We start from the raw sequence: 6,115 nt of genomic DNA on the forward strand, positions 1-6,115 counted from the left end.
TTAGTTAATAGTATGTCTATACGAAGTGTGTTACGTTTGTGTGTGTGTGTGTGTGTGTGTGTGTGTGTGTGTGTGTGTGTGTGTGTGTGTGTGCGCGCTGGTGCTAAACTGGTGCTGGAGTTAAACGTCCCGCCGTCTCCTGTAGTGACCGCAGGCTGCTACGTTTTTAAACACACCCCTCTGGCCGACATCTCCTTAAAATTAAGTCTGAGTTGGAAATATATCTCAAATAATGTATGCACTGTCATTTCCCCACGTAAACATAACAGTCTGCAATTAAATGAAATGGTTGTCTCCTGTAAGCTCCACTCCCTCCTTGGCGCACCGGTAACTTTCTCCAAAAAAATAAAGTAAAAAATAAAATAAAGTCAGGATAACGGACCCGTTTTCCTGACTTTATTTTTTTCTCTCTCTCTTTATTTTATTTTTTTCCATGTCCCTTTAGGCCGGGGCTCCATATGTAATAACTTCTGGTTTGGTAAAAAGTAGCCTACAGAGATTTCAGTTCCTTTTTCTTATACCAAATTGTACGGGATATAGTCTGTTCTGTCAAACTCCAAAGTAAAAATATTTTAAAATAACATATTAACAAGATACATTTTCATACTGACCTTCTACTTCTGATGTATTGTTTAAGCCCACGACGGTAAATCCACACAAAATGTACCAATGTCCACCTATTTTACACCTCCCCTGATCTACTGTTAACGCAGGCTTTCCTCTTTGAGGACTGAGTGTGGAGAGAAACCGCAAAGTTTATATATTGAGAAAGAGGGTTTATGTAAGGGGAAGCCCGGTGACCACAGGAAGCAAGCTTAAGAACATTTGGTTGTAATGTAGCTGTTGTTCCCAGGTGCGGAAAAAAAATATACAGTAGCCTACTATTAGTTATAAGAAATCAGCTGTTTATTAGGCTGTTCAAGATTCTCACCTAAAGAGGGAAGACACTCCTCAGATGTCTTAAAGGTGACCTATCATGCAAAATGCACTTTTGTACGTCTTTTATACATGAATATGTGTCCCCGGTTTTCCAGGGAACTCACCAAGTGTCAGAAAACACAACCCTCTCTATTTTCCTCCATACCCAAATTTCTAAAAGAAAAGTGGCTGCAACGGATCTGATACAGACTGATCCAGATTTGAACACTTGTATCACGTCACAGAATTGGCGCTACGGCTATTGGGCCAACTCCACCAATCAGGAGGAGACAACCACGGACATTGCCGTTCGAAAGCACTGGAGACACTGTAGTACATATTTCAGGCCACCAGATGGTGCTGTTCTCACTGAATCCGAGCATGAAAGACTGTTAAATTGAGCGAAATGAGGAATGGCTAAAATGCATGATCTGTTTGGTATTTTGAAAAATAAAAAGTATAAATAGGTATGGTCCTACACTATATTATTCAAATATAGCATGATATTGTAGGTCCACTTTAAACACATGGGACATCGTAAAACAGTAAACACAAAAACATACAGTACTATTTGTTATTAGTTATTAAAAACAAATTAAAAACTGCATTTATGCAGTTCAAGGGATAATTCTCACCCACCTTTTGCTCTTGCCCTGCACTTGTATGTGCCAGTTGAGATGGTTCTTCCACCAGCTCAACTCTCTGTCCCTCATCATGGACGCAGGACGCTGGCTGTATATCTGAACTCGCGCCCTCATCATTCTCTTCATCATCTTGCACTTGTTCTAAGCTGCTGATGACAGTGCTTGTGGTGCTGCTGTCAAAACGATCTGTCAATTTGCGACATTTATATGCTTCACCTGCGAGTGACTTCACCTTTTTTTCTCTTGCCTTTCGGCCCCACCTTTTTCTTTTCGTTTTCTTTGATTTGTATTTTCATTCTCCCTGGCCGTTTCTCAATGTCGAGTAAACCTGCTGCAGAGCCACTATTTCAAGCAGCCTATACTACGTCATCGAGTGGCACCGAAGGACTGTTTGAGGCCCTTTCCCAAACCGTCCCCCTACACCCTACCCCTACATCAGTGGTTCTCAACTAGTCAGGCCTCGGGACCCACTTTTTACTTGGTCAATACATCGCAACCCAACATTTTGAAGCACTCAAATCGATTCAACAAAAAAACGTGCTGTAATATATACGCTTTTCAGCATACAATATGAATAAAAGTGAAGTACAGTGCATATATCCCTTATATCCCTTCACAGAACTAAAGTATGCTTTTAAAAAAAGTTTAATGAGATGATGGAATCAAAGCTGAACTATATAAAAAGGCACACATGCTGAAAACCCAACCAAAGGGGGGTCTGGGGGGATTCTCCCCCAGGAGATTTTTAGAAATACTAACATAAACTATTCTGGTACACTCTGAGAAGAAAATAAATACATTTATTACTACCCGACATATTAATAATATTTTATGCCATTGTTTGTTTTTCGCTTTGTTCTGACATCTTGCTGCGAGAAGAGTAAAGAGGAGATAGTCTGTGTGACTTACTTTAAATTGTGGATAAGGGTAGATAGCTCCAATTGTTCTGTGACCTGTCAATCATCAAACCGGGGGTCATATTTCATTATGTGTTCATTTTTATCTGAAGTTGTACCCATGGAAGAAGAGTTCTAAGTTATTTTCCGTGGGGACTTCCGGCAACAATCTTGATTCTGATTGGCCAGAAGACTCGAAAAAACATCAGCAAAGATATTTTATTGAGAAGATGATCACTACGTGACAGAAGTTTTCAAAACCGTTTATGGTCTCCGGTACTTCAAGTCCAACGCCGACTGCATGCACAGCGTTAGAAAATCGGGCCTTCAAAATAAAAGTTTGACTCTCCCCCCCCCAGAAAAAAAAAAAAGAATTCCAATTTTTTTTTTCTTTTTTTTTTCTTTACTAACACATCCGCGACCCACTCGAAGCGGGTCTGCGACCCAGTTTTGGGTCGCGACCCACCAGTTGAGAACTGCCCTACACCCAGACCCTCCGTTTTCAGCTTTTCACACAATTTGCAAACCACTGCACACGTTTCTCCACGTGAGACACAGGAATCTGACATAAAGTCATGTGTTAGCAGATTTAAAACACTGATATTCAAAATGCATCACACATGGACCAAATATCAATAAACACGTTCCACCTGACCAAACACCTGATAGCATAATTGTTGGCTCATCAATCAGGATGTTTGCACTATAAAAAGACCACAGGTGAGTACTTTCTTACAGCAACAATGGAAGCCAACATGGAAGCATGAGCAAGAGGAAGAGGAAGAGCTGGGCTGAGAATGAGAGGAGGAGGAATGAGAGGTAGAGGTGGAGCTGGAGGGAGAAGACGTTCAGAAGGTTCAGCCTAATCTAAGCCGATTTACTGTTGCTTCTGTAATCCGGACACTTAGGATGCAGGATGTTTATACAGTTATACTATGCAACATGCTAACAATTCAATTACAGTAATGAAGTAAATACGTTTCACACAACAGATATAATTAAGCAATAGCTCACGACAGGCCGTGGTATATGCTCATTATATCACAGCTAAGGAGCGTGGTTCGGCCCGACTAAAATAGTCCTCCGTTGCCTTCTGCACAAAACATAGTGCAAGGTGGTTGCTATGCAACAATGTCGCGAGTGAGCCCTCTATGTAATGGCCCACTTGCTGGAACCCAGTTCTTTTAATCCCCAAATTAACCCACACACACGAGGAGCAGGCACATATCAGGTAACACAATAATCTTTATTATAAATTAAGTTAACAGTAAGGGACCATATCAGCCAAGCTTCTCACATGGAAATGTATCACAAGGCCAAGCAATGCAGTGCCTATAGACCACCCCGTCATTCAGGCTGTTACTGCTCTACCCCACTCCCTGCTGGCCGGAGGGACTATCAATGGTACAACTAACAGTAAAAGATCACAAAAGCATGCAAATAACGCAAACACCTGGCACTTCTATTAGGGAATCACTACACACATGACACTTCTAGTTCTATTTAAAGAAAGCACTACACACATCACACAATAAACATGCTCTCCCACTCACTGGCCGCTAAGGAGTCAAACGGAACAGTCACTGGCACTGGTGGCCAAATGACAACGAGTGGCACTATTTGCACTCCATACACCCTTTGTTCATTTAACCAGTGACAGCCTGCAAAGACATGGCCCGAGTTAAAATAGTTATGGGTCCGCTCTCGGTCAGGAACACCTCAGACCGAGAGGAGTTAAAAGTTATTTCTCTCACCCTTCCTTAAGCGCAGCGTGTTCCAATACTGAGCGACCCAGGGATCTGGTTGGAAGACAGCAGCTGGAGACTTGGCATGCGTCTCCCAATAGTTCGGAGCGCGTCCGACTCAGATACGCCCTGATTGGACGTTGCAATGATCAGGAACTTGAGTGCGTTGCCATAAGCAGGAACTTGAGTGCGTTGCAATAAACAGGAACTAGGGTGGGTTACAATAAACAAGAACTAGGGTGCGTTGCAATAAACAGGAACTTGGGAGCGTTGCAATTCTGCCTTCAACCGACCCGTCGATCAGCGGTTGGCAGCCAATCGCAGTGCAGCAGAACTTCCACAGTGGACCTTCGCCTCACGGTCGCTTCCTCGTCGATCCGTCCAGAGCCTTGCTTCCCGTTCCCTCTTCACCTCGTAGCTTCACCTTTCCCGTTCTCCCGGCCCTCCTGGTAAATGTCCCGGCTCCTCGCTTTAACCAACCACCGGCCAATCCACGTAGCTCTCTGGAAGGCTTGGCAGGCAGCAGCCAATCACGCTGCCCTCATCCACAACCAGCTGCGACAACACACATACTCCGCCCACCTGACAGGCTAACCCTTTTTATTAATGGAAACACACATTTATCCCTACTTCTGCTTAAAATACATATACATATACAATATACTATTGCAACTGGTTCCAGGCTAGAGCCTGATTTAGCTCTGGTTCTTCCTGTTTCCACCGCAGCGGAGCCGGCTCTAAGTACCGAAAACCGGTTCTAGCTGGCTTTTCGCGTTTCACGCCAGTTAGATGTAGTTTTCAAGCGTTTTAGGACTGAGTGACTTAGTACCCTTTGAAGGAAATGAAGGACGTCTTATCACCCCTGAGTCTCCGGCATGTGGCATACTCGTCTAGGTCTCTAGGTCTGAACAGACCACCCCTCCTCTAAAGTCGTTGTCATTGTATCTGTAATAAAGATTTACATTGTGGTCCAGCGCTCGTTGGCAGAGTCGTAGGATGAAGGGCGCCGAAAAACCACGTGTCTCAGTTGCTCCTCTCTTAGTCTTCTAAGCGTTTAGGGACTGAGTAACACCGTTTCTGTATCGTCTTGGAGCACCGCTTGAGTTCTCAGGCATTGGCACATATTTCGTCGTTCTAAGTCTCTAGCTGTCGTCTGAGCAGGAGCTACGTGCTCAGTTGGTCGTCTGGAGTAGTGGTTTATTGGGGAAAAAAAAAACATAGTTGTAAAAAAAAATTTCGTTTTCTGTGACACATGCCTCCAATTGAAATTGCAATCAAATTTAATACAGAGCACTTTAAGTTGTTGAAAAGCCAAGTTGCCCATCCTAAAAGAATGCGAGAACCACTACGAATGAGTAGTTACTGAGTTTTCCTGGCATACTAGGCGAGAGAAGTTACTGACTGAGTCTTCTGAGTCTAGTGCATGTTTCCAAGGCCTAAACGGTAGAGATCAAAGTATTGGAAAATTAAACTATAATGTGAAAAAATTTACCAACATCTTCGAGTCAGGTGGCCGGATGCAAACCATTTGGTCTACCAGTAGACCAAGTTCACTGGCCATCTACCTCTCCAAGGTCAATCCAAAACCCGGAAGTATCTACAATAAACTTGTTCCGTCGTCTTTGGTGTTGACGAGTCTCCGCCGAATTTGTGTAACGTTTGTACACATCATAATCCTCGGTTACTAAGACTTTACCCCCCATATGCACCTGGGGGATCTCCATGGCACCCCATGACTGTCTCCCCATACACTCTCTTTTGTTATTTTTTCCAATTTATTGTTTTTTTACGAAAAAAGAATACAACCCATGTTGAACATAAACGCAAGAGTTCGGTAATGACAATAACGTGTCCAATTAGAGCGAGGGTTGAGGCTGTCATTAACACCTTCATAACCATGAACGGCCAGTCG

The sequence above is a fragment of the Notothenia coriiceps genome, unplaced genomic scaffold (assembly GCF_000735185.1).
Source record: "Notothenia coriiceps isolate Sejong01 unplaced genomic scaffold, NC01 NC01_scaffold00037250, whole genome shotgun sequence".
In the NCBI taxonomy this organism is placed as follows: Eukaryota; Metazoa; Chordata; class Actinopteri; order Perciformes; family Nototheniidae; genus Notothenia; species Notothenia coriiceps.